Raw genomic sequence first — 27,944 nt, 5'->3', positions numbered from 1 at the left:
GTCTTATTATTAGGCCTAAGTAGATGTGAAACAATCTAAGTATTTATTTTTTTATACAAGAAAAAGAGAAAGCCTACTTTTTGCTTAAAAATGTAAAAAAAAAAAAATCTTACTTTGAAACATTAAAGATTAATCCCCCATTTTTACAGTTCTTGTTGGTATTTATAAAATTCTCTGTGTTCTGTTATTTAATGTTCCCTCTCTCTTATTGCTGTATTTGAGGCTACCTTGGGACATCTCGGGGTCAAATGCCAGATCCTGGGCACATAGATGTCCCCCTCACCAGGCTGGCTGTGCCCTTGGGGAGATGGCAGCCGTCTGGCCATGACAACCACCTCTTGAAAACTGCATCTTTCACCCCAAGTGCATTCATCCTCTCCACTCATGTTCTGGTCACTGATGACAAGAGAGGCAGGGAGAAGGCGGAGGGAGAACACAGGCCTCTCTGTTGCCCTTCACACACACTTCAGCAGCCACAGGGGCTCCCGGCCCTGCCCAGAGAGCTCAACATGGGGCAGTGGGTGACCTCTGCTATGGGAAGGGTCCAGGCCTTAGTGGCCTCAAAGAGGAGGAAGGAAGATTCACTGGGGAACCAATCCCTGGGTCGGCCATAGCTACCCCTACCCTGGCCATGGGTGTTCCCATCCGATCCTGAGTCCTCAGTGGCTGTGAGAAATGGCCCAGTGTAAAGTCAGGAGTAAAAGCAAAGACTGTCCCCTGAGGCAGCTGTCGGGAGCTCCTGATCCTCCTGTTTATTGAAGTTGAAGTTTATTGCAATTCCTGTTCCTGTGGGCCAAGCTCCCAGCCTGCCACACTCGTAATGGCAGCCCTGCCTCTCTCAGCCAAACCTGTGATTTCCCATTAGGGTTTTCCCAAGTTTGTAGGGCTTGTGGCATCCCCTAATCCCACACCATGTTATAGAGGTGTGTATGTGTATCTGTGTTCACCAGTAGCCAAGCAATTATGACATAAAATACGCCATTTTCATAAATGACAAGTACTTATGGTGACAGATATGCCCATTGTCCTGACTGGCTGATTGCACCTTGTAGATATGTACTGGAATATCACCACAAATACACGTGGTTATTACACGTCCATTATTAAAAATATTTTTAATAAAAGATGCTGTTTTATAGTACTTCTGAAACGTTTGTGCCATGTTCCTTGTCAGGAGAGATTGTTTTCTCACACTAATATTAACTCATTTTTGCTGTGCTGGGGACAGAAGCCAGGTCTCATGCATGTCAGGCAAGTGCTCTGTCACCAAAGTACAGCCCAGCCGTGTCTCTTCCCTAAGCATCTACCATATGTCCTCAGGGAGCAAGTCTCAAGTATTTTTCACCAGTCCACTTAAAATTTAATTTGTCAACTTACTGACCCTTTCCTCCAATTTCTCTCTTCATCCGCCACCCAAAAAAATCACTGGTAAAACGGTATATTAAATATTGTTGCCTTTTATTTGAGGAAAGATAGGAAAAGGTTCATGACAAGACATAATCTCTTTAATAAGAAGATCTTGATCACAAATGCAAAAACTTAATAACATTACCATGAGGCTTTGATTATTTGTTCACAAACCCCTGAAGAAGCTGCAGGAAGCAGAGGGAAGGTGCGTGGAATTCAGGTGTGGGCTGCTGTGAATGTAGACACCCATGGGTGCTTGCACATACCGCTGGTGCTGCCTGCTGGTGATGCTGCTGATAGGCCCAGTTCTCCTCAAACTTCAGACTTCAAATTCATGACACCTCCTCTAAGAAGCCCTTCCTAACCACCCAATTGACCTCATGACCACTACTGCACAAAGCACTCTTCAGAGCACACAAAGCATTTGTCACCATGTTTCTTGGTTCCTCATTCATTTCTGTCTCCTTTCCTAGACTACAAGCTCCATGAGAGCAGCAAGTATGATCTTTGCATCCCCAGTACCTTGTACAGTGCCTTCCCAGAGGACTGTGTGCATGAGCAAAGAAACACCCTGAGAGCACAAATGCCAGCACGGCCAAGCCCACTGCCATGGCCAAAGGTGGAGAAGGTCAGAAAAGCTGTGCTAAACCACAGAGGAAATTCATGGAGCAGAGGCCCTCTCCCACAGGGCCAGAGGGCCACACCTGAGTGGCTCACTCTTCTTCCTGATTTTACTTTCAGAAATGGGTACAGGGTTGTTGTCGGAGCACCCGGCACCAGGACCAGTACCCAGTGCAGAGCAAGGCCTGCCGCTCTGCCACTTCTGCTTCTCTTCCTAGGCTGCCAGCTTCTCTCTCTCTCTCTCTCTCTCACATACACACACACACACACACACTATAAAATTGAGCACAATCTAACTGAGCACAGTGTGAGCCTCCAATGAGAGTGGTGGTGGGACCTGGTCAGGGAGAGGCAGGTGGAAAGGAGTGAGGGACGACACGAGCTGAACTGCAGGCTCCTGTGCAGCTGACAAGGAACCACCGGGTTACGGCCACACTTAACCCTGTGCCTGACATTTAGCGACCTGTCTAGTTTCACTGCTCTACTGTTTCTCCTTCCATCAGCAAGGATAAGCTGGGGGATCTCAAGGTTTAACCTCTCAATCCAAAAGTCAAGCACACATACCTCTGAGGAGTCCTGGGAAGGAGAGGGGCTACGATGATTTTCAATACATTTGAAAAGGAGTTTTCAAAAAATAACCCCTGTATAAGCACTGGATTGAGATGCTTGCAATGGATCTGTTTAAACCATGAAAATTTGGTACCAACTTTTAAAATATTATTGAAATATGGTGAGCCCAGGAATGTGAACTTTGTAATTTTTTGAGTACATATACCCTTAACCATAAACTATTAGAAATTCTCTATCCTTGGATATTGGTAAATAAAGGCAAAATTTAAGGGGACTTTTTTTTCCCTTCAATTTGCACCTTTCCCAAGAAAAAATTTAGTACAGTCAAAATTAAGGTAGGCTGCATAAATATTCAGTCAAAAGGAAAAGGTACACATAGATGGCCCAATATCAGACCCCCGGAGAAAGCCACACCCCATCACTGAAGTCGTGGATGCTACCTATTGGCAAATACTTTGCATATGAGATAAGGTGATGGGGACCTGTGAAGGGAAAATGACCCTGGATTGTCATGATGGGCCCAAAGTGGTCACCAGTGTCCTTACGGAGGGAGGCAAAGGGAGACTGTCTATGGACTGGTCATCCCACTTTTCTGTAGCTTTAAATATTTTCAAAATTTCAAAAGTTGCAAGAAAAAATCCAAGGGGGAAAAATTTAATGTCCCTAGATTTCATGCTATTAGTTTTCCCTTAAACTAAACTTCTGCTAGTTCCTACATCTTCTTGCTTGAGTTATCTGTGGCAGGGGTGGTAATAATAATGACAGCAGCATAGTAGAAGTAAAAGAAACTACAGGAACAGCATTTTACTATTAGAAGTGTTGTTTTAATAATAGTTAAATGGATTATGATCAGTTGAAGATAAAGTAGCATATTTATAAATCATAGTAGTTAAGACTGTATTTTTTTGGCTTTTTTCCTACAGCACTAGGGGATTGAACTCAGGGCCTAGCAAGTGCTCTACCATTTGAGCCACATCCCAATCCTTATTATTTTTAGTTTGTTTTTTCAGTTAGGGTCTTGCACTTTTGCCTGTGGCTGGCCTTGGGCTGCAATCCTCCTACCTCTGCCTGCCAAGTAGCTGGGACCACAGGCATGTGGTTGAGTAAGAATATTGCTTGGGTTATAGGAGGAAAATCACTAAAAGAATATATTAAAAATGGAATTAGGTTATTGCTTCTCACAATCAGCACTTCTCTGCCATCTGATTTTTTTTTCAGTTGTGTTCACGAATCACATTAAAAAATGGCCATCTAACTTGGGGGTCAACACACTTTGCAAGTAGCCAGATGGTAAGTATTTCAGACACTAGAGGCCATATGGGTTTCTGCGGTGGCTTTACAGCTCTGCCACTGTAGCCTCAACAGACAATTCATAAATCAGTGGCTGTGGCCATGTTCTAATAAAACTTTATTTACACAAACTGGTGGCAAGCTGGATTTTCCCTGCTGTCATCTGCTGACCCTTGGCCTAGTCCAGCAATTCCCAGACTAGGCTCTACAGGATATTCCAATATATTTAAGGGCTTTCTCTAAAAGAGAGAGAGCTTCATATACAAAGAGTTTAGAAAAAGCTAGACTTAACAGTGCTGAGCAGATTTCTGTACTTCTTAGCCTCTTGGGTCTCTAATATGCTTACAAGCTTTTGAGTATCCATTGGAGAAGTAGGAACTGTTCTCCAGTTTGCTTGAATGCACTGCAGAACCACACTTAGTCACATTTCAAGCACCACTAGTGTTCAATGGAACAGATTAGAAACAAACAGTGTTATTCCTACCTTGACAAATAAATAAGCTTCAGAGAGAGGTAAGTTAGTCATCCAAGGCTACTCAGCCAGATGGTATCGGAAGTGGAACTAGAAGCCAGACAGCCCCTCATTCTTGCTGCATTTCAGAGGGTTGCCCATTTAGCCCTTGTAACCAACCAGTGCAAAACTATCCTGAGTCACCACTGTGATGAGTGGCACACACAAGACACACTTCAAAATGATGTAACTACATGGGTGAAGCTGTATTAAACTTCAAAAAAAGTTAAGTCTGTGGGGTTTTGGTTGTATTTTCTTTGTGAGGTGAGGTGAGTTGATTGTACACATTTGATGTGAGTCTGCTTCCTAATTCAGGAATAGGGGAATAGAAAAATAGAAACTAAAGGGAAGAAAAAAAATCTCTTCTCAACTTTTCCAGGATTCTAGAGCATATCCTTCAGTGCTACTAGATAGGTAAAGAGAGCTACTGATGTTCGGCTGAGATGAACATAGAGCAACGTACAAATCAGAGCACGTATTTGGGAGACAAAAGAATGTCGAAGAGGATCAGGGACAAAAGAAAGGGCTTGGAGAAATCTAAGAGCTAAGTCGACATCCCCAATTTCTCAGAAGATACTACAGAAACGGTCAGGATATGACCTGAATGTTTTAGAAAGGGAGAGGGGTAGGGGAAATGCAGGTTTAACCCAGGTCCAGGCCAGATGGGAGTAAGCAGAATCAGGTATACCCATGCTGGAAATCATAGGCTGGAGGATAAGGAGGTTTCTTAATTCTAGCTTTTATTCACTTTCTTTTTAGCACACAAATCAGCCATTCCATTTCCTCCACTCTTTAAGTGCATTTTCCTAGTCTATAAAATTTTACAATAGAGGTGAAATTTTGAACACACCCATAGTCAATTTAGCTAAGGGATAGCTTTCACCTCACACCTTCATGAAAACAGAAGCTGCTTTGCTCTGGACAAAAGAAATGCTTCCCCTACTGACAGAATTCCATCTAAGTCCCAGTTACACTGCTCTAGAGGTCATCCACGGCAGCCCATAGGAAGAGCAAGAGCAGCTGCAGTTGACCTACAAATCCTGCTGTGGCCTTGTTCCACCCTAACCCATATTAGAACCCACAGACTGTCCCTGAGGTCAGAACTCCTGCCCTGAGACTTGTCCTAATGGTCTAGCACAGTGGGAAGTTATCCAAGCCTTGAGACATGACCATGAGATCCTCCAGGGAGCACTCACTTCCCTTGACACACTCCCCAAATTCCTGAATGCTGTAGGACTACATAATGAAATCACAGCTGCAGACCAAGGGCAGGGACCAACCAGCTGGGACTGACAGGAGCTCCCTCTGTTTAAATGCAAATAGCTCTTGGCCTGATCAATCCAGAACAATAACTGAGGACCACACAGGGTCATCACAGTTGAAACATGGCACTGAATGTTAACTTTTAATTAATTGTAATTGATTTTATTTAAAATTAAAATGTAAGCAGTGGAACATGTTTTTCTATTAAATACAAATGCACTGGTTTGGTGGGACTGCATTTTACTTTAAATGCTACACTGCTTAAGATATTACTGGTGTAGAGCAGTGTGTGAGGGTTGGATGCAGGTGAGGGGCTTGGTGGAAATGATTTGTTTCTATACAATGTTGTTATACAGCAATGGGTTCGTCTGAATTTTACACAGGCAACACAAGTTACAGTGGTAATTATGTAAAGCATAATTAGTAATTAAATGAGAAAAACTGTTTAAAATAAAATATAATGAAATCATTTCTCTATATGGCCGTATTTTCAAACTTAAAACAAAGTCACAGTGCTGATACAAAATCAAATGGAGGGACTGGTGGAGTGGCTCAAGTGGTAGTGTACCTGTCCAACAAGCTTATTTAACATGAGGTTCTGAGTTCAAACCCCAATACCACCAAAAAAAAAAAAAAATCAAATTGAGATACAGAAGCTGATGGCACAATCAGAACAGTAACGAGATGGAAGAAGTTATGTAAAAAACACACCCACAATGGCAGTTATGAATAGCTGTGGTAGAGCAAAATGAAAAAGCTATTGCTGCATCAAAAAAAAAAAAAACTTCAAAGATAATAAAGCAGGCAGTATTATAACAAAAGACACAGTGAGTGTGAGGCTGTTTCCCCAAAAGATCAATAAAATTAGTCACATGAAATCAGAATTGAACAGCCATAAAAAGCTTTCATGATTTTTAACCTCTGATCTTCTAACTTTGGTCAACTATAAAACATCTTAGATCCTTGAACAAAAAGGAAAATCACCCTTGTAATCCTAGCTACTCCAGAGGCAGAGATCAGTAGGAGGAGGATTGTGGTTCAAAGCCAGCCCAGGCAAATAGTTCACAAGACCCAACTCAAAAAAAACCTTCACCAAAAAAAAGTAGGGAGGCTGGTGAAGTGGCTCAAGGCGAAAGCCCCAGTACAGCAAAAAAATAAATAAATAAAAGAAAGGAAAATCATTTTTGATAGGGACAAGGTTGGAAAATGACTATTTGGTTATGGAAATTTTGTCAGAAAATTTGTGAGATGATAAAAAAGATACAGTACAAAAAGCGAAGGATTTTTAATTAAGTAGCTAAATGACCGCCCACAGAATAAAAGACATTTCTGATAATGTGGAAGATTGATTCCATGTTTGTTAAAACCACAAGTAATTTTCTTTAGCTTTAAATGAGTTTTCTAATATAAAAGACACTGCTCAATACTTTGGGTATGTTTTTATCTCAAAAGACTTCAAACTTATGAAGAAATGTTGTCAACTCACAGTCTTTAAAAAAAAAAACTAAATTCATGGTACGCATACTTTTGAATCTTTTGCATCTGTTAAGAAGAGTTTTGGTGAGATTCGTAAACAAAAAGCTTCTATCATGTCAAAGTGCACTCAGCAATATGGGGTCAAATATCCAGACTTGTAGGGTACCGGTGGCTCATGCCTGTAATCCCAGCAACTCAGGAAGCAGGCATCAGGAGGATCACGGTTTGCAGCAAGTCTGGGCAAATAGTTCACGAGACCCTATCTCAAAAATACCCAACAGAAAACAGTGCTGGTGGAATGGCTCAAGTGATAAGAGTGACTGGCCCTGAGTTCAAGCCCCAGTACTATTAAAAAAAAAACATAAATCAGACTGAATCAAGTTTTTAACACGAGACTAGTTTTGTTCTACCATATGACATTAACTTTCTTTTTCTGAGACAGGGTCTCAGTATATAGCCCAGGCTAGTCTTCCCCATCCTCCTGACTCAGCCTCCTAAGTGCTGGAATTACAGGAGTGCACCACCACTACATCTGATTTGAAATTAATTTTTATTTAGTTTTCTGAATGAAACATAATATTAACTTGATCGCAAATTTGTGTAATGATAACATTTTAGGTAAAAAATGTTATTGAAATGAATTTTGCTTATTTTTCAATTTTTAAAATGTGGCAACTAGACAAATTTAAATAACATACATACATACATACATGTCTTACATTACATATTTGTTGAATAGTTGGAGATTCTGGCTACTCAAAGTAGTCTTTTCTGAAAGTTTCTTAGAAATGTAGAATCTCAAGCCCAAGCTAAAAACCACTAATAGAATCTGAATTTTAACAAAAATCCCAGGTTTGGTCAAGATGAAATGACAGGAAACACATTTAGCTCTTTGCCTGAGACAATTAGGAGGAGGCGTAAGGAAGAGACCAGAAATTCCTATGACATAAAGGTTTATAGGATACCTAGCATCAGGAAGCAGATGCAGGGAGCCTAAGATTGCGCCAGCTCGTCCCCTCGAGAGATTTCTTGGTAGCAACAGAGGGATGGAGAGCAAGGGAAGAGCCAGCAGCCACCCTGAGCTGAGGACACTGAGCTGAGAATTTCTGGAGACAAGGCAGGTAGAACTTGCAGGACCAGGCACCAGAAAGGAGTGAAATGCACAGAAAGAAAACTCTAGAGCTCTGGGTCCTTGAGCATTCAGCACAGGTGTGTGAGCTAACTTCCTGTGGCTTGGGGGAAAACACCAGGAAAGATGAGTGATGACCCTGACTGGTGTCTATGCAGGGCTGAAAACGGTGCCTGTTTCCGCCAGACAGACTAGAAAAACAATTCTCGTCTACAGGACACTCAGAAAAATGTTGCCCCCGTGGGTAGAGAGTAACTAGCTCTACATTTTATTGCAAAAGTCTCCTAACAAATGTTAAAAACAGGACACCAAAGAATCAACTTTCTCCAAGAAATGTCCCAAAACAACACTAAAGAGTATTTCCATCACAATGTTTAGTGTCCAATCAAAAATTACCAAGTTGGGCTGGAGGTGTAGCTCAGTGGTAGAGCACTTTTCCAGCACATGGGAGGCTCTGATGCCTAACACACAACCTCCTTCTGCTCAAAAAAATTAGCAGGCATACAAAGATGCAGGAAAAACTGTAACACACAATGAAGACAAATGTCAATCATCTGAAACTGGCCAGGAATTAAAACAGATATTAAATTAGCAGACAAGGATAGAGAGCCAAAATTTTAGGTAGCAAATATGAACAGATAAAAACAAAAATTAATTTTTTAGAAAGGAAATCTAGAATGTATGAGAGGCTATATTAGTGAACTCGAAGACAGCAATAGAAGCACTGAAAATGAAAATCAGAAAAAAGCTTTTTTAAATGAACAGAATATGAATGAGCTGTAGAAACAACTTCAAGCAACCCTCTCTGTGTGCAGCTGGAGTGTTTGCCAAGGGAGGGAGGGACAGAACAGAACACTTGGAGGAGTAACAGCTGAAAATATTCCTAGCCTAGTAAAGAATAAATTCACAGATGCAAGACTATCAAATAACTCCAAGTGCAAAAAAATGCATTAAGGCACATTAAAAATTGCAGAAAATCAGATAAGCAAAAATAAATAAATAAATAAGAATAAAGCAATCAGAGGGAAAAGAACAATCCACAATTTATATATCTAGCAAAAATATCATTTGAAAATAAAAGCAAAGTAAGGACCTTATCAGACATATAAAAGTTAAAAGAACTCATCATCCATAGTCCTACAAGAAAAAGAAGACTTTTTTATCAGACATTATATCAGGTAAAAATACAGATATACACAAAGCGATATAGGACACTGGGCATAGCAACTGCCTGAGGAAATATAGAAAGTGTTTCCTTATTATTTAAATCATTTTAAAAGAGAAGCAACTTCTGAAACCCAAAAAATAACTTAAGAGGAGCTTATCACATATGTAAAGGTGAGTTATATAGATGACAAAAATGAAAGCATCCTATTTTAAGGTTCTTACAACCATTAAATGCTATAATACCTTTTAATGCTAGATCATGATTATAAGTTAAAGATGTATATTTAATTTCTAAAGCACTAACTAAAATAGCCACACAAAGAGATACAAATAATAAGCCAACAAAGGAGGAAAAAAAGGGAAGAAATCCTAAAAAATACTCAGATAATCCAAGAGAAGGCAGAAGACAGGAAAAGGGAATAAAGAATAGGATATAAAGAAAACAAATAGCAAAACAATAGACCCAAAATTAAGTATAGCAATTGAATTTCATTAAATGTAAGTAGTCTAAAAACTCTAATTAAAAGACTGGTTTTTCACAGTGAGGGGAAAAGATCCAAATGTATACTGCCTGCAAGAAATAAACTTTAATATAAAGCACAAATAGGTTAAAATTAAAAGGATGGAAAAAGAAATGTCATGCTGACACTAATTCAAAGAGAGTTGAAGTGTCTTTATTAGTATCAAAGTAGGTTTTAGAACAAAGAATAGCAACTGATAAAAAGAAGGCAGTTTCATAATGACAAACTAGCCAGTTCATCAGGAGGACATAAAAATACTAAATACTAATTCACCTTAATAACTATGCACCAAAATACAGATACTCCTCCACTTTCGATGGGTTACATCCTGATAAACCTATCATAAGCTGAAAATAACAAAAGTAAGAATGCACTTAATACATCTTTCCTACAAAACTTTAAGGTTTAGCTTAGCCTTACTTAAAATTATCAAACACAAAGCCTACTTTAATCAAAAGTGTTTGACAGCTAATGCACACACAGAGATAGAGGTTTTCGTAGACATGATGGGATGGGATGGGATTGGGTGGGATGGGTGGGATGAGATGGGATGGGGTGGGGTGGGGTGGTGTGGGATGGGGTGGGGTGGGGTGGGGTGAGGTGGGGTGGGGTGAGGTGGGTGGGATGGGATGGGGTGGGGTGGGATGGGGTGGGATGGGGTGGGGTGGGGTGGGGTGGGGTGGGGTGGGGTGGGGTGGGGTGGGGTGAGGTGGGGTGGGGTGGGGTGGGATGGGGTGGGATGGGGTGGGGTGGGATGGGGTGGGATGGGGTGGGGTGGGGTGGGGTGGGGTGGGGTGGGGTGGGTGGGATGAGATGGGATGGGATGGGAAGGGATGGGGTAGAATGGATGGGGTAGGATGGGTTGTGAACTCACAATACACAACCTCCAGAAACCCTGGCAACACAATACACTGTAGTGTTTTCTTTGTTTCCCCCGGCGAATGCTGTGCTGTCCAGCATTATCAGAGGGATTGGAAGTATATTGCTAGCCAGGCAAAAGATCAAAATTCAAAGTCTGAAGTGTGGCTTATACTGAACATACACAGCTTGAGCACCATCCTGCAGTCAAAAAAAACCAAAAAAAACCTAAGTTGAACCATCATAAGTTAGGGAATGTCTGAATGTGAAGCAAAACTTGATAGAACTGCAAGGAGAAAGAGACAAATTCACAATTTGTCCCGTATTTCTTCTACACCCATACTCTTTTCTCGACATGTAGAACAGGCAGACATAATTAGCATATATATACCACACACGCACACACACACACATGCGCATGATGTAAACAAGATCCTGGGTGACTGGCATGCTCATTAAAGGCTGAGAAGCCCTGTTCTACCCTGGCAACAACAGCTGCACAATCTACATCCAGCTCATCTTCTGGCAGATTTTTCTTTTGGCATCTTACTGGTATCATCTTAATTAGTGGTTTTTATCTGGTTCCTAGGCTAACCTAGAGTTACCAGAGAGTTATTTTTAAGAAAGCCAGTCTTGAAAAGTAAGTCACGGGGTGCCAGATGTAGTGGTAAACGGCTACAAGCCCAGATATCAGGGAGATAGAAGTAGGAAGATCACCATCCAAGGCCAGCCTGAGCAAAAGCATGAGACCCTATCTGGGAACATGAAACAAAACAAAACAAAACAAACTACAAGCAAAATGACTGGGGCATGGCTCAAGTCACAGTGTCAGCACTGAAGCCTGATTTCAGTCCTCAGGGGCTTGAACTCAGGGCCTGCACCTTGAGCTACTCCCACCAGCTCTATTTTTGTGAAGGGTTTTTTGAGATAGGGTCTCCTGAACTATTTGTGCCGGAGGCTTTGAACCACGATCCTCCTGATCTCTGCCTCCTGAGTAGCTAGGATTATTTTTAAATAACTTTTTAAAAGTATAGAACATAGAGATGGCAGTTAGTTTGAAAGAACTTGGACTTATTCTTACAGACCTGGAAGAAAGACTAACCTCACCGCTTAGAATAAAACTACTTCATATTTAATGCACTCATCTGAGCCTATCCTAAAATAAAGCATAGACAGGCCTAGACCATAACATAGCACATCAGTAAACGTCAGTTCCCCTCCTACAGGGTATCCAGTTTAGTAACATTGCTGAAGCACAGGTCAGCCCTCCAGCACTCCTGCTTGAATATCCCAGTAAGGACGAAGGAGGTCAACACCCTCAGTGACAAAGCACACCAGTCTCCCCACCTGACCACTGGGAGTCCTGAGGCACCTTGCAACTGAGCTGGAAGTCTCCCTCTAGCCTCAATGAAGAGTTTTACTCTATTTATGGTGGCAACTTAAACTCTTCCAGCAGCTGTTGCCTTGTCCTTCACAAGGGATTAACACAGAGAAGAAGCTGGCCAGCTTTCCAGTAGAGTTTTAAATGGCAGTAAATAGAGTATCAAAAATAACGACAACTATTTTAAGGTGTTGTTTTAAGCACACTGGAAAGTGTCTATCACTTACTATTGGCTCAATCAGGTCAAGAGTGGGCAAAGCAGGACTTGGAGTCAAAAGACCTGGGGTGCAGGCTGGCTTCTGGCACCTGCTTGAATGATAATCTTGAATAGAGCACTTTCCTTTGTGAGCTTTAATTCCTTCATCCATAAAAGATAAGCAGGCATGCAGTGTTCATCTTACAAGACATGAAAAAAGCAAAATGAGATGTACGGGAAACCATAAGGCACACTTAAGAGCAAGGTAGTATTATTCAGAGTGACTACGGTCATTGGCTCCTCATATTAATGTAGAATATCAGAGGTTGTTGGAGGGAATTTAAATTGTTGAGTTAACGTTCCGTTTTAGATTTATTCACTCCATACTGTGTCAGCAAACACCAGTTTTTAAAATGTAAAGACTTCCCAAATTACTACCTAAAAGGGTTTTCTGCAAGTTATGAAGAAGTGTAGCATCAAGAAGTTTGAGTGATTTGTCCAAGATCATTTCACAGAACCCTGGAAGTTCAGAAATTGTGGGTTAACACTGACCCAAACTTTCCCCAAAAGCTTAGCTAGAGTTCAACAGAGACTGGGAGGATCATGGTTTGAAGCCAGCTTGGGCAGGTAATTTGCAAGACCCTATCTTGAAAAAAAAAAATCACCAAAAAAAGGGCTGGTGGAGTGGCTCAAGGTCTAGGCCCTGAGTTCAAACCCCAGTACCACCATTAAAAAAAAAACCCACCTAGCTAGAAGGTTAAGAAAAATGTGACAATATTATGCTCTATAAGGAGAGAGGTAGGGAGGGAGGGAGGAAGGAGGGGGAAGGAAGAAAAAGGCAGGGAAGGAGGGGAAGGAAGGATAGTGATCATTTTCCAGGCTTTATAAACTAGAATCCTTTGGAGAATGTACACATCAAAACACACACAAACATACATGTTTTTACTATGAATTAGACTCCAATCTAGGACAACAAATGTCTTTAGCTAAAGGCAGGCAGATAACTTGAATAGCAGCCTTCGAACTCAACTTAGTCACTAAAAGCATGAAGGTCATGTCACTATCATTTATTCGTTGGCTTAATGTACTGAGAGGTGAAGGTGACCTTAAAGTAGAAAGACCTAGATTCAACTCTCTACCCTGTCACCCACTGCATACACGATTGTGACCAGACATGTTACCTCTGTGGGCCTTGATATTGCTCATCTGTGAAATGGGAATACCACCCCTATCCCATGTGGTAATTGTGAATAAATGCCATTAGATATGTGAAAGTGCCTACAGAGTGCCCTGCACAAAAGTGGCCAATAAATATTCATAGAGTTGAATAAGAATCTCTAAAGTGTGTACTGGGGTTTGAACTCAGGACCTCACATTTGCTATGCAGGCACTCTACCAGCCTCTTTTCATCTTTTAAATTGTCTTGATTCTCTTATCTTTGCTCAAATTCAAAACTACTAAATCCATACACATCTTCATATTCACCTATCTTTGGCGATGGTAACAAATTGGGCAGCCCTAAACATAATGGAGACACTGTGCCTATTTCCATGGCTCATTAACTCTTCCCAGTCCTCCTTAGAATCCAAAACAATGGGAAAACCATTTGAAAAATATGAAAAGATGAAGCAGAAAAGCTATTGTTGGATAAACTATAAGTAAATTTGGCAACCATAGAGGATAAAAAATTTGGAAAAGAAAGGCCTTGGGTGAAGATTATGCAAACACAGCACTTAACTGGGCCAAGGCACTTGTGCTGAGATTGGAGTGGGGAAGCCACAGGGTCCTGGAGGCCATGCGTGTGCAGGAGAGAAGTCTGGGTGCATTACACATGGTGGAATCTCTCCATCAGATGCAGGATGCATCTCCTTACCTAAGGCCAGGATCTGTGCTCAAAGCAAAAGGGAGATGTTTCCCTTAGTAAATTTGCAGTTTTCTTTAAGGTTCTTCCTGGGAAGGGGGTTTGTTTTCACTTTTAGAATCCTAGATACAAAAAATGGAACCAATTGTCACATGGAAAAAAAAAATGAAGTGCTCTTATCACTGTTAATAACTTGCGTTTTCTGCCAATGCTGTGAGAACTAAGTATAGAAAAACATGCCACATGAAGAAAGCTTTTAGTTTTTTTTTTAAATGATGAGGAAGTTTTGTTATTTTTCTTAACACAAAGATGTTGGGTTTACATAACTAATCAGTCAAAACATTTTGCAACCATACAATTTTCTTGTCAAGTCTATAATATACTTTACTTTTTCCTGGAAATTCAATGTCATAAGTATATTGTGGTCACTATTTTTCAAACTATAATTAAATAATTATGGGGCCAGAATGAAATATATATATAGTGTGTGTGTATATATTCAATTTAAGAGAATTATATCAAATTCATTAGTATATTGTGGTGACTATTTTTCAAAATATAATTAAATAATTATGGGGCCAGAATGAAATATACACACACACACACACACACACACACTATATATATATATATATAGTGTGTGTGTGTGTGTATATATTCAATTTAAGAGAATTATATCAAATTCATTTTTAGGAATTTGATAGAAACAGTCTCAGAAGTTCTTTCTAAACTTGAACTTGTGGTCCATCACTTTTTCCAGGAATGTAAGCTCATAGACTTATTCTCAGAGCTTTGGGACTCAAAATCTAATGGACTAAGAGAAAAAAAAAATGTGGTCTTTAAATAAAAGCATGTTCACTTCAACTTTCAACTGTGGAATTTCCTAATTAGGACAAAAAGATCAGGGACAGAGGTGTCTTGTTCTCCCTGCATGCCTATCAAGAGCCAATCTGAAATGGGTCAGACACTTGCTTTGCAGTTTCTTCAAGAGCCCCAGCGTGACTCATCCTGGAGAAGTGGCCCATGTCCTCATGGGTCTTTCTATGAGAAGGCAGAATGCAGCTTTGCTCCAAAGAGAGATAGGTTTCCTCCAAGCTGCCTGCCCAATGTTCTTTACAGCGTCACTGGGTGTTATCCACAACACAGCCTGGCCATCCTGCAAGGCGAGGATGAGATGGCCAAGAGCCTGCCCTAGTATGCATGGATGTGTCCTGAGGCATGCTTCTGTCTAGCGAAGGACCTGCATGAAGAGCAGACCCTAATGAGGAAGCTACTCTGCCCTTCAACCCGCCTGGTGGAACCACCCTCCTTACCTGGCTCAGTGGAGGACTCAAACTAGAGGCTCTAAGCTGTGATGCACAGCACCCAGAAAAAAGGCAGAGAGCTGTGGGCTATGGTCTGTGCTGGGTGACAATCAGGCTGGAAGCCAATTTCTGGACTGCTCAACAGAGGGAAAATAAAGTCTCTTTAGAAACACAGTTGGCAGAATACCGAACACAGAACTCAGGAACTGCTTAGCTGCAGACCCAGGAACTGTTTAGAGCAGATCTCCATGATATAGACCTTGCACACTGCGACAGTACCTAATTCATAAAAAATGGCCCCGGACTTCCTTCTTCCTTCATCACATACAGCCAGAGGGATGGTCGGAGACAGACAAGACCACCCAGGAATACAATGACACATTCTGCAATTTATTGCCAAGGGTTCATGACCTTGGACTTGAGTTCAAAAGTAGGCCTCTTCTGAGGCACTTAACCTATCAAGAGTTCTGCCCGGAAGACAGTGCTAATGAAGAGGTACAGTGTGCCAAGACCTCGGCACCGGTGTGGCTGCCACAGCAGCACCCCCACCACAGCACCCTCTAGCACCTCCATCACATCTGGAATGTGCTTCTCTTGCAGCAACTATGCTGGTTCGTCTACAAATATGTCCTCCACCTGTAAGCTCTGTGAGGGAGGATTCCATCTATGCTGTGTTCTCAATGCCCAGAATGCATGCAGGTGCACAGGCACACATACACACACATATGTATGGTGTGGCTGACAAGTGTTAGCTGAAATAAATGAATGAGTGAACAGTCTCATTAAAGAATTAAAGAATTAAAGGCTTCAAGGCCTTTAATTCTTGCTTCTCTGTAATTCCAATTTTATGAATTCCTCTCCAGATGCTGTGACAGAGAGGTAATGTGACTGGGTTAACTGAACCTGATGGCCACATCAAGATTCCATGTCTGGCTAGACATGGCGTCTCTAGCCTGTAATCTCAGCTCTTCAACAGGCCAGAGAACTGCAGTTCAAGGCCACCCCAGGCGAAAAGTTTACAAGCCCCCATCTCAACAGAAAAAGCTGTTACCCCAGCTACATGAGGACACACAAATAAGAGGATCCAGGCATAAAGAAAAACCCTATTTGAAAAATAACTAAAGCAAAAAAGGGCTGTGGGCATGCAAGTGGTAGAGTGCCTGTCTAGCAAGCAAAAGCTGTAAATTCAATCCCCAGTACCGCCAAAAAAACTAAAGATTCAGTGTCCAGCAACACCAATTAAAGAGCACTCCTGAAACAAAGATTTCTTCATCTGGGCGTGTTGCAGCTTATGTGAAAACATTAGCTCCTGTCCCAGAGTCATAAACAGTGTCCCACTTCTAGGGCAAGGACACTGTGCTCCATTTGAATGGAGTAATTGTGGAATCACACCCAATTTGAGCATAGGTAAGTCCTTTCACTTTTTTGGGGACTTGAAAAATAGTACAACAAAGATAAACACAAATTCAATTGTGTGTGTGTGTGTGTGTGTGTGTACAGGCATGCACAAAATATCAGAAAGAGCAGTTCAGGAGCAGTGAGTTAGTACCAGGTGGGATGGCTCCAGAACACAGGACCCTGGACAAGCCCTCAGCCACCACTGCCCTCTTCCCTGTGGCTTTTGCCACAGGGCATGGTGAGAACAGCCACCAGCCAGAGAGACTCCATTCCTGATCCTGGTTCACCCTCTCTGTTCACAGTATGGGGGAAAACATAGGTTCCATAATCAGGGTTGATGTGACAAGGAGTTCCTAAGACTTACTCTCCAGAATATGATCATGGACACAGGACTACAGTTAGGAAATACCCCGACAAAGAACCCAGTTCAGTCTTACTATGACCAATCGTTCATGATTTATGCATACCCAGGGTGGTCACAAGGTACAAACTCCTTTCCAATATGATTCAGAAATATAATTTGAAGAAGGGGAAAAAAAAAAACAGCAAACATTAATTCTTCCCTGTGCATGTAAAATTTCCATTTGAGAAGGAAAAGTTATCCAAAATAAGCTTACAATTCAGTTACTTTCAGGTACTGCCATGAGAAAGGAAAGCCAAAATAAATGTCAAACAATCTTCCCTAAAGTTCAGGCCTTTAAATGATCTCACCTGACCAATTTCAAAACTGGTGTTTCCAAGTTCAATTCCAACGAACTATTTTTAAAAGCAAAAGTTCCCTCGAAATGAAAAACTTTGATGGAGAATTTAATGTCATTATTATACTAAACCAAGGTGACAGCCAAGTAGAAATGACTCAGGATAATGGCAGAGGGGTTTACAAATTGTTGAAAAAATAAAGAGAAAAGAACATACCTATTAAGAAGCACTGTCAAACAGGGGAAGGATGAAAGCAAGCAGAACAGCCTGGAAATAAATGAAGCCAAGCATTGGAAACCCTGGCAAACTGTAAACACAAAGGGTCAGCTAGCATGTGGAGAGAAAAACTGGACAGCCGAAGCAGCCTGAGGAAAAGCTGGCAGAGTAGCAGAAAGGACAGCAACTTACCCCAAGTCAAGAGCAGGCTGGATAGTGGGGTGAAGCAATTAAACACCAATGACAGATGGAGATAAGGGCATCCAAGGCAATGAGTCCCTAAGACACTTGAAACCCTGGGCTGCAGGAGGTGGCCAGGCAGCAGCATGGGACCAGGAGCAGGAGGGGCAGAATGTCAAGGAGAGCACAAAGGTCCTAGGGTAAGGAGAAAGCTGTGTGCAGGGAGTGAGACCAGGGCTGCACAAGGAATACTAGGGAAATCCTGAGGGGGGCTCTCTGGTTGCACCCCCAAAACCCAACACTGGCTTCTTCCTGCAGGCAATAAGGGCTGTTGTGTCTAACCTCTAAGAAGTATGATGCTGAGAGGACAACATGGCACCCTCAAGGGGGAAAGGGCTCATTTTCCCACCATCCTTCTGTAGAAAGGATGAGACAGGGTAACCTTGACTTTCCATCTATATCTGACACTATCAGGAATTATGTAACAGCCCAAACCACAAAATAGAAGTAAACTGTTTGACGCTGTAAATATGACATCATCTCTGAAAAGCACTGCGCTAGTTGAGAAAGGATAATTAATGGATCCAACAGCCACACTGGCTCTCTGTGTGTATGTGGGTGTGAGCACGAGTGTGCATAACAAAACGAAACATGCATGTGTTAGAAAGATGGTGATTGTGCATTTGACAAGACTTAGAAACATAACATGCTAAGGAAATGATTCTTAACCCCAGTTTCTCAGGTGCTAGAGACTAAAGGATCAAGGTTTAAGACTGGCCCAGGCAATCCCAATCAATAAGCTGGGTATGGAGGCGCGCTTCTGTTATCCTAGCAATTAGGGAGGCAGAAGTGGGAGGATTGCAGCCTGAGGCCGGCCCAGGACAAAAACTTGAGATCCTCTCTGAAAAATAACTAAAGCAAAGAGGGGTGGACATGTGCTCAAGTGGCACCTGAGAATCACCCCAGTTACAACAACAACAAACAACAAAACCCAAGTTGGGTGTGATGTCATGAGTCTCTAATCCTAGCTGCTCAGGAGATGAAGGCAGGAGGTTCGGGGTACCAGGTCAGCCTGGCCCAAAACAAACTAAAAGCAAAAGGGCTAAGGGAATGGCTCCAGTAGGAGAGCACTTGCAAGCAACGAGGCCCTGAGTTCATCCCCAGTGCTGCCAGAGAGAGAGAGTGAGTGGGAGAGGGTGAGAAAGAGAACAACTATTATGTGCAGAGCAGTGTAATAAGACAGACTGATCACAGGGAAAGTGCCCAGAGGAAGACCAGGAAGGACCAGCTGTAGAGGGACAACCACAAGAAACCTCAGAGCCAGTGACCTATGACAGTCTTCTTTTGTACACTTTGGTCCTTCCAAGTCCCATACAGGAAGAATGTTGAATCTTGAGTCCTCACTCAACTGAAGTTTGGAACCTTAGTTTCTTCAGCCTGATCATTGGCCCTAAGGATCTAGCAGGGTCCTTAAAAGTCCGAAATGGAAATGGTAGTAAAACCATCTGAAAATGGAAGCACTGTGAAAATCTATCCTTATTGTGCAAGTGGGATGAAGTACAAGATACATGAATGTGAAAAGGATCCAAGAATGGATGAAAGGGCTTAGAAGTGAGTCACTGGGGAGGCTGGAGGCAACAGAACATGGAACTCCAAGAGTTAGATGCAATTCTGAGTTGGAGGGTTTTACACACGTCCAAGCGATTGCATTTATTTTATAACCTCTTGCAGAACAAAGGCAATTGAGGTTGACTGAATCCCAGCAAAGGGCTGTGATTTATGCTGCAGCAACTAGAGGGCCCTAATGAGGCAGGCAAATGCAGTGTGTGTGCGCGGAAGAGGGGAGGCAGGTGTCTCTCCCCGAACACAAGACCTCCTCTTATAAGTACAGGTTTTCCCAAATTTTGATAAACTACATAATGGTGCTTTTATCTTGCAGTACCAAGACTCTCCTCCTTGATTTTGAACTTGAGATACTCAGCGTTAATTGAGCTAACATGATTACAATAGCGCCCTGCAAACAAAGCAGTGCAATAATGGCAAGGTGCTGCATCTGCTCCAGCCTTCACAGTGCCTGGATGTGTTTATGCATGCTTTTCCTGAACTGTGAGTCCACAGGGGCGGGGCCCAAACCTTGTTCATCCTTTCAGGTCCCCTGGCCTGTCACCTTGTGAACACTCAACACTAGCCTCACTGAATTAAACCAAATAGCCAAATCATCTTAGATAAGTAACAACTTCTTGAATATTCAACTTTCTTATTTAAAAAAGAGAAAGAGAGAGAGAAAGAAGTGTGGCCAAAGTGCTTTGCAGCTCTAACAAATGCAAAATATTCTGGAAATACAAGTAACAAACAATACAATACAAATAACGAGTGCAAAATGTTCTGGAAATATAACAGCATCGTCTAGAGACACACCACAACTTTTATGTACTCCATGCAATAAGACAATGTAATATTCATATAGCAACTTTAAAGAAAGACTCTTAATTTTAATAATAGATCCATTTCTTTGTTAACGAATGAGATATAGAAGCAGCCTGAGTTTTAAATATGGAAAAACTGGACATGCTGGTTATTCTTTAAAAAAAAAATCATTTGAAAAAATGTTAATTCTGACCATTTCCTGACAAGAGTCTATCTGGAGTAACACTGACTTAACAGAAACAAACAAGACTATTTACAATGGCTACAGTTTAACAAAGGCTCCTAGATTTTTACCTTCCTTAGCTGCTGAACAAAAGCAGCAAATGGAAATACAGTTGCCCCCAGCAGCTGGCAAGTTCTCTTCCATGTGCAAAGAAGTTGGGGAACAGCTGGGAAATGCAAGATGCTTTTGAACAAGCTGCTGCTATGTGATCCAAAATAATGTGGCCCGTTCATCTTCCCGACAAAGACAGCGACAGCCCAGCGCAGGTCTGGCGCATGCCCAGCAGCTGCTTCTGTCTTGCAGTGGGAATGCAACAAGTGGCTACAAATGGAGTGAGATGCACAAGAGGGGGGATCTGGCTCCTTACTCTTTATGTGCTGTCAGTTGGTCACATATGCAGCTCATTTTCCAGGGTGGAAGAAACCTGCATTTCATATTCAAATGTAAAACTACATGATAACAAACACTCTCTTACTCCAATCTACACTGTATATAGAAAGACAGCTTACCAAAACTACTCCATGACATCATACAGCTTCTAGAGCTCTAGCCTGTTACAGATTAAAAGCCCCAAATCCAGGACTAGAAAATAGCCAAAAAAAGAAAACTATTCCTCCACTTGGATTTGCTAAATTGAGACACTTTCAAGTGTTTTCACGTATGAAATAGCTATCCTAGATGTTCAGCTTAACTGACCTGTGCCTCCCTCTTTCACCTTCTAAAAGTTAAGTTAGCAATTTTTGTATACAGTTTACCATATTTGAACAAATACTTTTGAAATGTTAGGTGTTAAACTTTCCTTCCTTCTCTGTCAACTTGGTGGCTCACCTTTAAACAGTCTCAGGAAACATTCTGTTTTCCAAGGAAATGGTCCTTTTTTTTCGATTGGGCCAGTACAATGTTCACAGGAGCAGATCTTTAATTTTTTTTTCTTTAGCACTATAGATGGCCAATGAATCAGAAAAGAGAATAGATGCTCCTTTTCTTCAGTTTGTTTGGTTTTGAGTTGGCTTTTTTTCTAGTCTTGTCATCTTGGCAGTTTGGATGCTGGCTTTAAATTTAAAGGAAAGAGAAATGGCAGAAGGGCCAGCCACAAAATTATACAGTGGCAAAACCAGGAAGAAAGCACTACAGCTCTAGAGTCCCTTGTAAACTCCCTGGGCAACTGGACGTTTTCCTTCACTACTAACTTTCCCCTACCCTCAAATTGCTGGGGGGTGGGGGGGGGGCCGAGAGGGGGAAATCTGTAAGTGCTCAACATTACAGTATTGATGAAGAACAGTGAGCTAACAAAGCTATCAATTATTTTACTTCTCTAGATGTGGGGTAGAAGGGGAGAAAGCAGGTGCTGTTCTTAAACACCTTTGTCACTAGTCAACATTTGCTGAGTGTCTACTATGTGCTAGGCACTCTGTTAAGCACCTTATGTGGATTATCTAATTTTATCCTCACAGCTTGAAATCAAGAGGCACTACTATCATTCCTGTTTTACAGAAAGAAAATGAAGCTCAGAGAGGTTGAGCAATTGTCTAAGGTTACCCAGCAATAAGTGGAGGAGGAGGCGCGTGAACCCAGCCATTCTGACTTCAGAGGTTTGTCCTTATTCGTCACGCCTGGCAGGGCAGTAGGACATTCTGAGTCCCAGACTGTCAGTCCAGCCTTTCAAACCTTCTTCTTTAAGGCAATAGATTTTAAGTAGCACTCAGGATAATACCAAAAGTCTCACATTTCAAATTAGAGCTCAGTGTTGCATAGAACTATGTGCATAAAGCCATATTCTTAGGTTCCTATGAGAAGTTGGGGGGAGGAGATAATTTACTTTAAGAAAGTTAGCTGTTCTTTCCAAAAGCAGACCACCCTTAACTTTACCCACACATTCAGTACAGTGGCCATGCCACACACAGCTTAAACAGGGTAAGAACTGTGGCTCCTTGCCACAAAGAAGGCAGAGCTCTGTGTAGAATTTCCGATGCCAACCCACCTGCCTAATGAGACATAAAGCAGGAGGCAGCTATTCCTGGCCCTCTTCGAAATTGTCCTGTAACTCTAAAGGTTTTTAGAAGAAGGCTTGGTTCTTTTCACATGCCTTAATCTTTAAATAAGAGTTAGATGAAGTGCTGACACTACCAGAAGCCAGCAACACGTGGCCAGTCCATCAAACCCAAATGCCTAGCATAATCAAAAGTGGGGTTACAGCAGACACCCTAAAATGCATTAAAACACACACACATACACACAAACAAAACACACCTCTTCAGTAACAGCTTCTGCGGAAGAAACAGAGGCAAGTAAACAGTTCCCTTTGGAGCAGAACCATCTCATTGACCTGCTAACCTCTTTAGGCCTCCCCTTTCTTAACTGTAAAACAGAAACGTCGACCAGGGAGTAGGCTGTGAGGTTGAGAGGAGGAACGTGAGGACCCTTGCACAGTGCGTAAAATTCCCTCCTGCATCGCTGGCGCCATCAAAGCCAGTTCTGCCCTTTCTTCACAAGGGAAGAAGTGGGAGAGGCAGGTAAGATACGAAAAGGTGAATTTTATGCTTTGACTTCTGGGGGCTTTGGACTCACACCAGCACAGAGAACCTGTCTTTCTCTTCGGCGGCCTTTCTTCCTGTCTTGTCCATGTCCTGAGAAACGTCTGGAGCCAGGAGAGATGCTACCTCTGGTATTTCCATGACAATATTTGTGCTTGTGTACTAGGGTGTGCATAAAGTGATCATCGCCTGGGGATGGAGGTGGGGTGGTGGACAAGGAGCTCCTTTAATTTCCCCAGCTGGGCCCTCCCCTTCCGCGAACTTGCCACTGCATAAACTGTCAGACTTCAACAGATCTGTAATGCCTACGCCCCAGGCGCTTAACCCCGCACCTGACCCAGTTTGCAGCCAGCACTGGAGCCTCCCCGCCTCTCACTCACAGTAATGCAATTACCGCCTTCTGGAGCTCCACTCAAGGTGCCTGGGCTGCTGGCTGTCACCTGGGTACTAAACCACTCCCTTCGGGGAGCCGGCACACGCGCAGACACCGCGGGGAGGGACGAGGTGGGCGCGGCGGCAGGGTGCGCCGAGCGCCTAGTTCAAATCGCGCAGGTCCTGCGGTGGCGCGGGCCCGGGACACAGTGAGGGAGCTCGGGTCTCGCTGCAGTGCTCACCCGTAACAGAGAGGAAACAGGCTATGTCTATGTCGCACTTCTAAACACCCGCGCGCCACTCCCCGGGCCTCCCTCTTCCGCGCCCCTCCTCCCTGCCTAACGGGCAGCTGCGCGAACTTCCCGAAACTCTGCGGAGAGCAATCCTAACCCGGCCCGCTCTCCCCGCTGCGCGCGCCCGGGCGCGCCGGGGACGGAAGTGGGTGGAAGGACGGCCGCGCGGCGCCTTTGTTATAACTCGGGGACCCCGTGGGCCGCCGGCAGCACCCTTTGGCTGCTATCCGGGGATCCCCACTCCACCCCTCTTGCCAGCGCCATCCAGGTTCCCGCCTCCACCCACAACGTGACCGCCAGCAGCCCCCGTAAAACTGACCCACCTCAGGCCTCGAGAGGGTCGCACAGCGGCGCGTCCTAGTGTCCGCCGCCCTTAGCCCCATGCTGCCTTTCTTACCCCTAGGCCATGGCGCGGAGGGACATTCCTCACCTTCCTGAGCGTTGCCCACACCTTCAGATGGCAGAATCGCCGCTTCCCGCAGGACGGAAACTCAACAGCCCCGACTGCTTACAGCGCTACAGCCACTCTGCGCCTCTTCTCTGCCGAGCAACGATCGGGTCCCCCCTCGGGATGATTCACTTCACTCCTTACCTGGAGACTCACACAAGTCCCCTCCCCTCTGCCGGCCCGCACAGCGATCAGGAGCTAGCGCCCTCTGCCGGGCCACCAGGCGGTGTCCCTCGGGACGCAATAAAGGGCCAACCAGTGAAGGTGGAGACTGTGAAGCAGGGCCGAGCGCAGGGACACCCGTGCCTCCCCACCGCGGGTCACCCCTTCCCAAGCAGAGGCCAGTGATCAGAGACAGTCCTGGGGCAGACTTTCCGGGCGGAGGGGACCAAAACTGGGCCCGAGCCCCAGGACACGAAAGCACACCCAGAGTAGCCCCCCTCCAGGGTGAGCTGGTCCAGCCCTGTCCCCGCGAGGTGTTCTGAGGAAACCGCGTGGAATCGGCTTATGCACGTTCTATTTTAAAGCACTGGAGAGGCAGTGTTTACTGTGAAGCTTGTTCCCTGCGTCTCGGTACCTGTCCCTACCAGAATTAAAGGGATGGAGGGGAGAGCGATGGCTTGTCACGCCCCTGGGTCCTAGGGCTAGCTAGGAAGAGACTTGGGGGCGAGCTCCAGGTGCGGCAGCAGCCCCGGGGCTGCAGGTGCTCTCTGTCGCATGTGGGGACTGAAGACCAGGCAGTCTGTCGCTCACCGAGTTGGGGGGGGGGGGCAAGTGAGTCGCTCTTTCGCGGGAGTAAACACACTTCCAACAGGTTCGCCTCTCAGCTTCTCGTAGACCCTAATAAAACTTTGGAGGGGGACCGGATGGACAAGGACAGGACCCGGGCGCAAGGACCCGGGTCTTCCTGGGCCCCCAACTTCCCCCAACTCACCTTCTCACTCTTCTTCCCAGCCGGGCCGCCCTGGTCCACCTGCTGGCCCAAGTTCCCCGCTGGCCGGGGGCGCACACTCGCGCGTGCCCTCGGTGGTGGCGACACGACCCCCGGCTCCAACCTCTGGGATCGGCTCAGGAGAGTAAATACGTCCCCCCACCCAGTCGTCGCAGCTGCCCTAGCACAGCTAGCTTCGAGCTGCTCAGGGCTAACCTGGCGCCTCCTTCCCCGAGAGCCGGCGCGCAAGTCCCGGCTCGGCGGGCGGGCGCCGGGTATTAATTGTAGGGCCCCCGAGTGTCGGCCGCCGGGCGCTCTGAGTGGCTCGGATGGCGCGCCAGGCCGGCGGGGCCGGCGCGACCCACCCCCTGGGCGCGCTCCCGTCCTTGCCCGGCCCGGGGACGCGCCCCGAGCACGCGCCCGGCGTCTCCCGGGCTCCTCGGCTGCCCCGGAGGCCAGATGGGAGCCGCTCACCTTAGAAACTCAGAGCGGATACTCTGCTTCCAGCCGATCTAGGGGTAGGACCTGGCTAGCAACATGAGCGAATGTTGCAGCCTGCAGCGCTCCTGGCCAGTTAGTTACCAAGGAGATGATCCTTGCTGGGCCACTCAAGATTGTGAAAAGTCACCTCCTGTCTCCAGGGTGGTCATACCCCACCTCAGTGGTTCTTGCACTTAGCTATATCAAAATGTTCCCAAATTGGCTAACACAAGATTGCAGTCTGGCTCTCCAAGTCTTCCTGGGGCCAGGGAATTTGCATTTCTCACAAGTTCCCAGGTGTTAAGGTTTGTGAAAATGCTTGGTGATCGGCAAAGCGGTGGATAAATTTAAACATGGAAAATATGTTACTTTTCTGTTTCAGCAGATAGTGTTCGAATTTAATTTCCCTCCAACCTCTGCTTCATTTCCTCCAAGTGTTAGACTGTCTTATTTTTTCCTCCTGAGTATGCACCAAGCATTTGCAGAGCAGCCCTGCATCAGAAAAAAGAAAAGTGAATGTATTCGTTTTCTAGGACTGCTATAAGCAAGAAAACACAGACTGAGTGACCTCCATAAAAATTCATCTTCTTACAGTTCTGGGGGCTGGAAGTCCAAGATCAAGGTGTGGGCAGGGTTAGTTTCTCCTTAGACCTTGCTCCTTGGCCTGTAGATGGCCAATCTTCTTGCTGGTTCTTCTCACTCTGGTTTTCCTTTGCATCTGTCAATATCCAATATCCCCTTCTTAAAGGGACACCAGTCATATTGAATCAGGGTGTAACCAAGTGACCTCATTCTTACTTAATTACCTCTTTAAAGACCCTGTCTCCTAATACTGTCACATTCTTAGGTACTGAGGGTTAGTGCCTCAACACATGGGGAAGAAGGGACACATTTCAGCCAGTGGCTGTGAGCCTTACAGTTCCTAAGACGCTAGAGCAGACATGGAGCATTTGCCCATCCTTGTCCCCTCTAAGTAGGCTGACTCAGCTTGTGGTCCTTGTGTGAGAAGAACTTGGGAATCTCTCAGGAATCTGGGCTGCCTACCCAACAAACATTTCAGAACTGACCTTTTTCACTTTGTTAGTGGCTATGTCCAGAGTCACCCCTTACCTTTGCTGCAGCTGGGCCCTCTGTCTGGCAGAGCCATCTCCTGCAGGCTCTGAAAGGAGGGGCTATGTTAAGTCCAGTAAAGACTTCATGCCTCCTGTGATCGGTGAGGGTTCTGCAGGCATTTACATCTGGTTAGGCAGGAAGGACAGGAGGACATAGCTGTGTGTGCCCATGTCATGCCAATGAAAGGCAACTGAAAGACTGATCTTCAGCAAATCAGTAATTTCCCTTAATTTGAGGCCTTCCCAAGGCCCTCTGCCCTATACTCTCCTGGTCCCACTTCATATCTTCTTTGTGACTTCATCCAACTCTTGACTTCCTCAAAGAGCAAACAAGGCCTCTCCCAAACTCTACATCAAAGGGCTGGTGGATCTAATGGGTACCCCAGACTCAGTATGTTCCCAGTTGAACTCTTCCCCCAGCTGAGTGGAGGCACAAACTCATCCTAATATTGCCTGCTGGGAGCCTGGAAGTCATCCCAGGCATGACCTTCCACTTCTCCCTTGGCATTCCACTAGCTTCCATCCACCTGCACCTCATACTGGATGCCTCTCAGAAGCCTCTTTTCTCTGCTCCCACCACCATTGCCTGGAGCCAAGCCCTTTGTGCTGTTTATCCTCTGGTTTTCCACTCCAGTCTGGCTTATCAGCCAGCAAGCATCCTACATTAATATCTTTGGTGATGTTACAGACACCTGGTGATCCTTCTGCCCTTCTCAAAACATCCCAGTGGATCCCTTTGGTGTTTCAGGAGAATATGCAGCTCTCTAGCCTATCTGGCTGTTGTCCTGTCTGTGCCCTTCTTTCCAGCCACAGAGATCCCTCACACATGATGCCCTGCAGCTCCAAGGGATCCATGCCCCCAGGCACTGAAGCAAGCATGCTTACAGCAGGCATACTTGCAACTTTCTTGGTCTTGAGAAAAAGGATCAGCCACTTGCAGCCTCCTCCAGGAGTTACTAGCTCCAGAAGGCCTGTGCATCCCTTTTTGGAATAAAAGCCTGGGCCCAGCTCCTGCAGCTTTGTCATAGCTCTTAGAACATCAGCTGTAGTCACTGGTCACTTTTCTGTGTCTTCCA

The 27,944-nt window shown here is 44.4% G+C and overlaps 1 protein-coding gene across 10 annotated transcripts in view; it reads right to left on the bottom strand.

Annotated features, from left to right (window-relative positions):
* Svil (supervillin) overlaps positions 1–25,619 on the bottom strand; it is a 221,212-nt gene extending 195,593 nt beyond the window's left edge. For 5 of the 10 annotated variants that reach the window (XM_074056174.1, XM_074056172.1, XM_074056170.1 and 2 more), the window contains exon 1: positions 25,280–25,619. The gene's annotated coding sequence lies outside the window, so the exon portion shown is untranslated. Of the gene's footprint in view, positions 1–23,626; positions 23,864–24,327; positions 24,561–25,279 lie in introns of those variants that run through there. The other 5 variants (XM_074056175.1, XM_074056171.1, XM_074056177.1 and 2 more) reach the window with 2 other exon arrangements.
* Positions 25,620–27,944: the final 2,325 nt, after the last annotated feature.

This window comes from Castor canadensis, chromosome 15 (genome assembly GCF_047511655.1).
Source record: "Castor canadensis chromosome 15, mCasCan1.hap1v2, whole genome shotgun sequence".
In the NCBI taxonomy this organism is placed as follows: Eukaryota; Metazoa; Chordata; class Mammalia; order Rodentia; family Castoridae; genus Castor; species Castor canadensis.
This window is presented reverse-complemented; position numbering and strand designations above follow the sequence as displayed.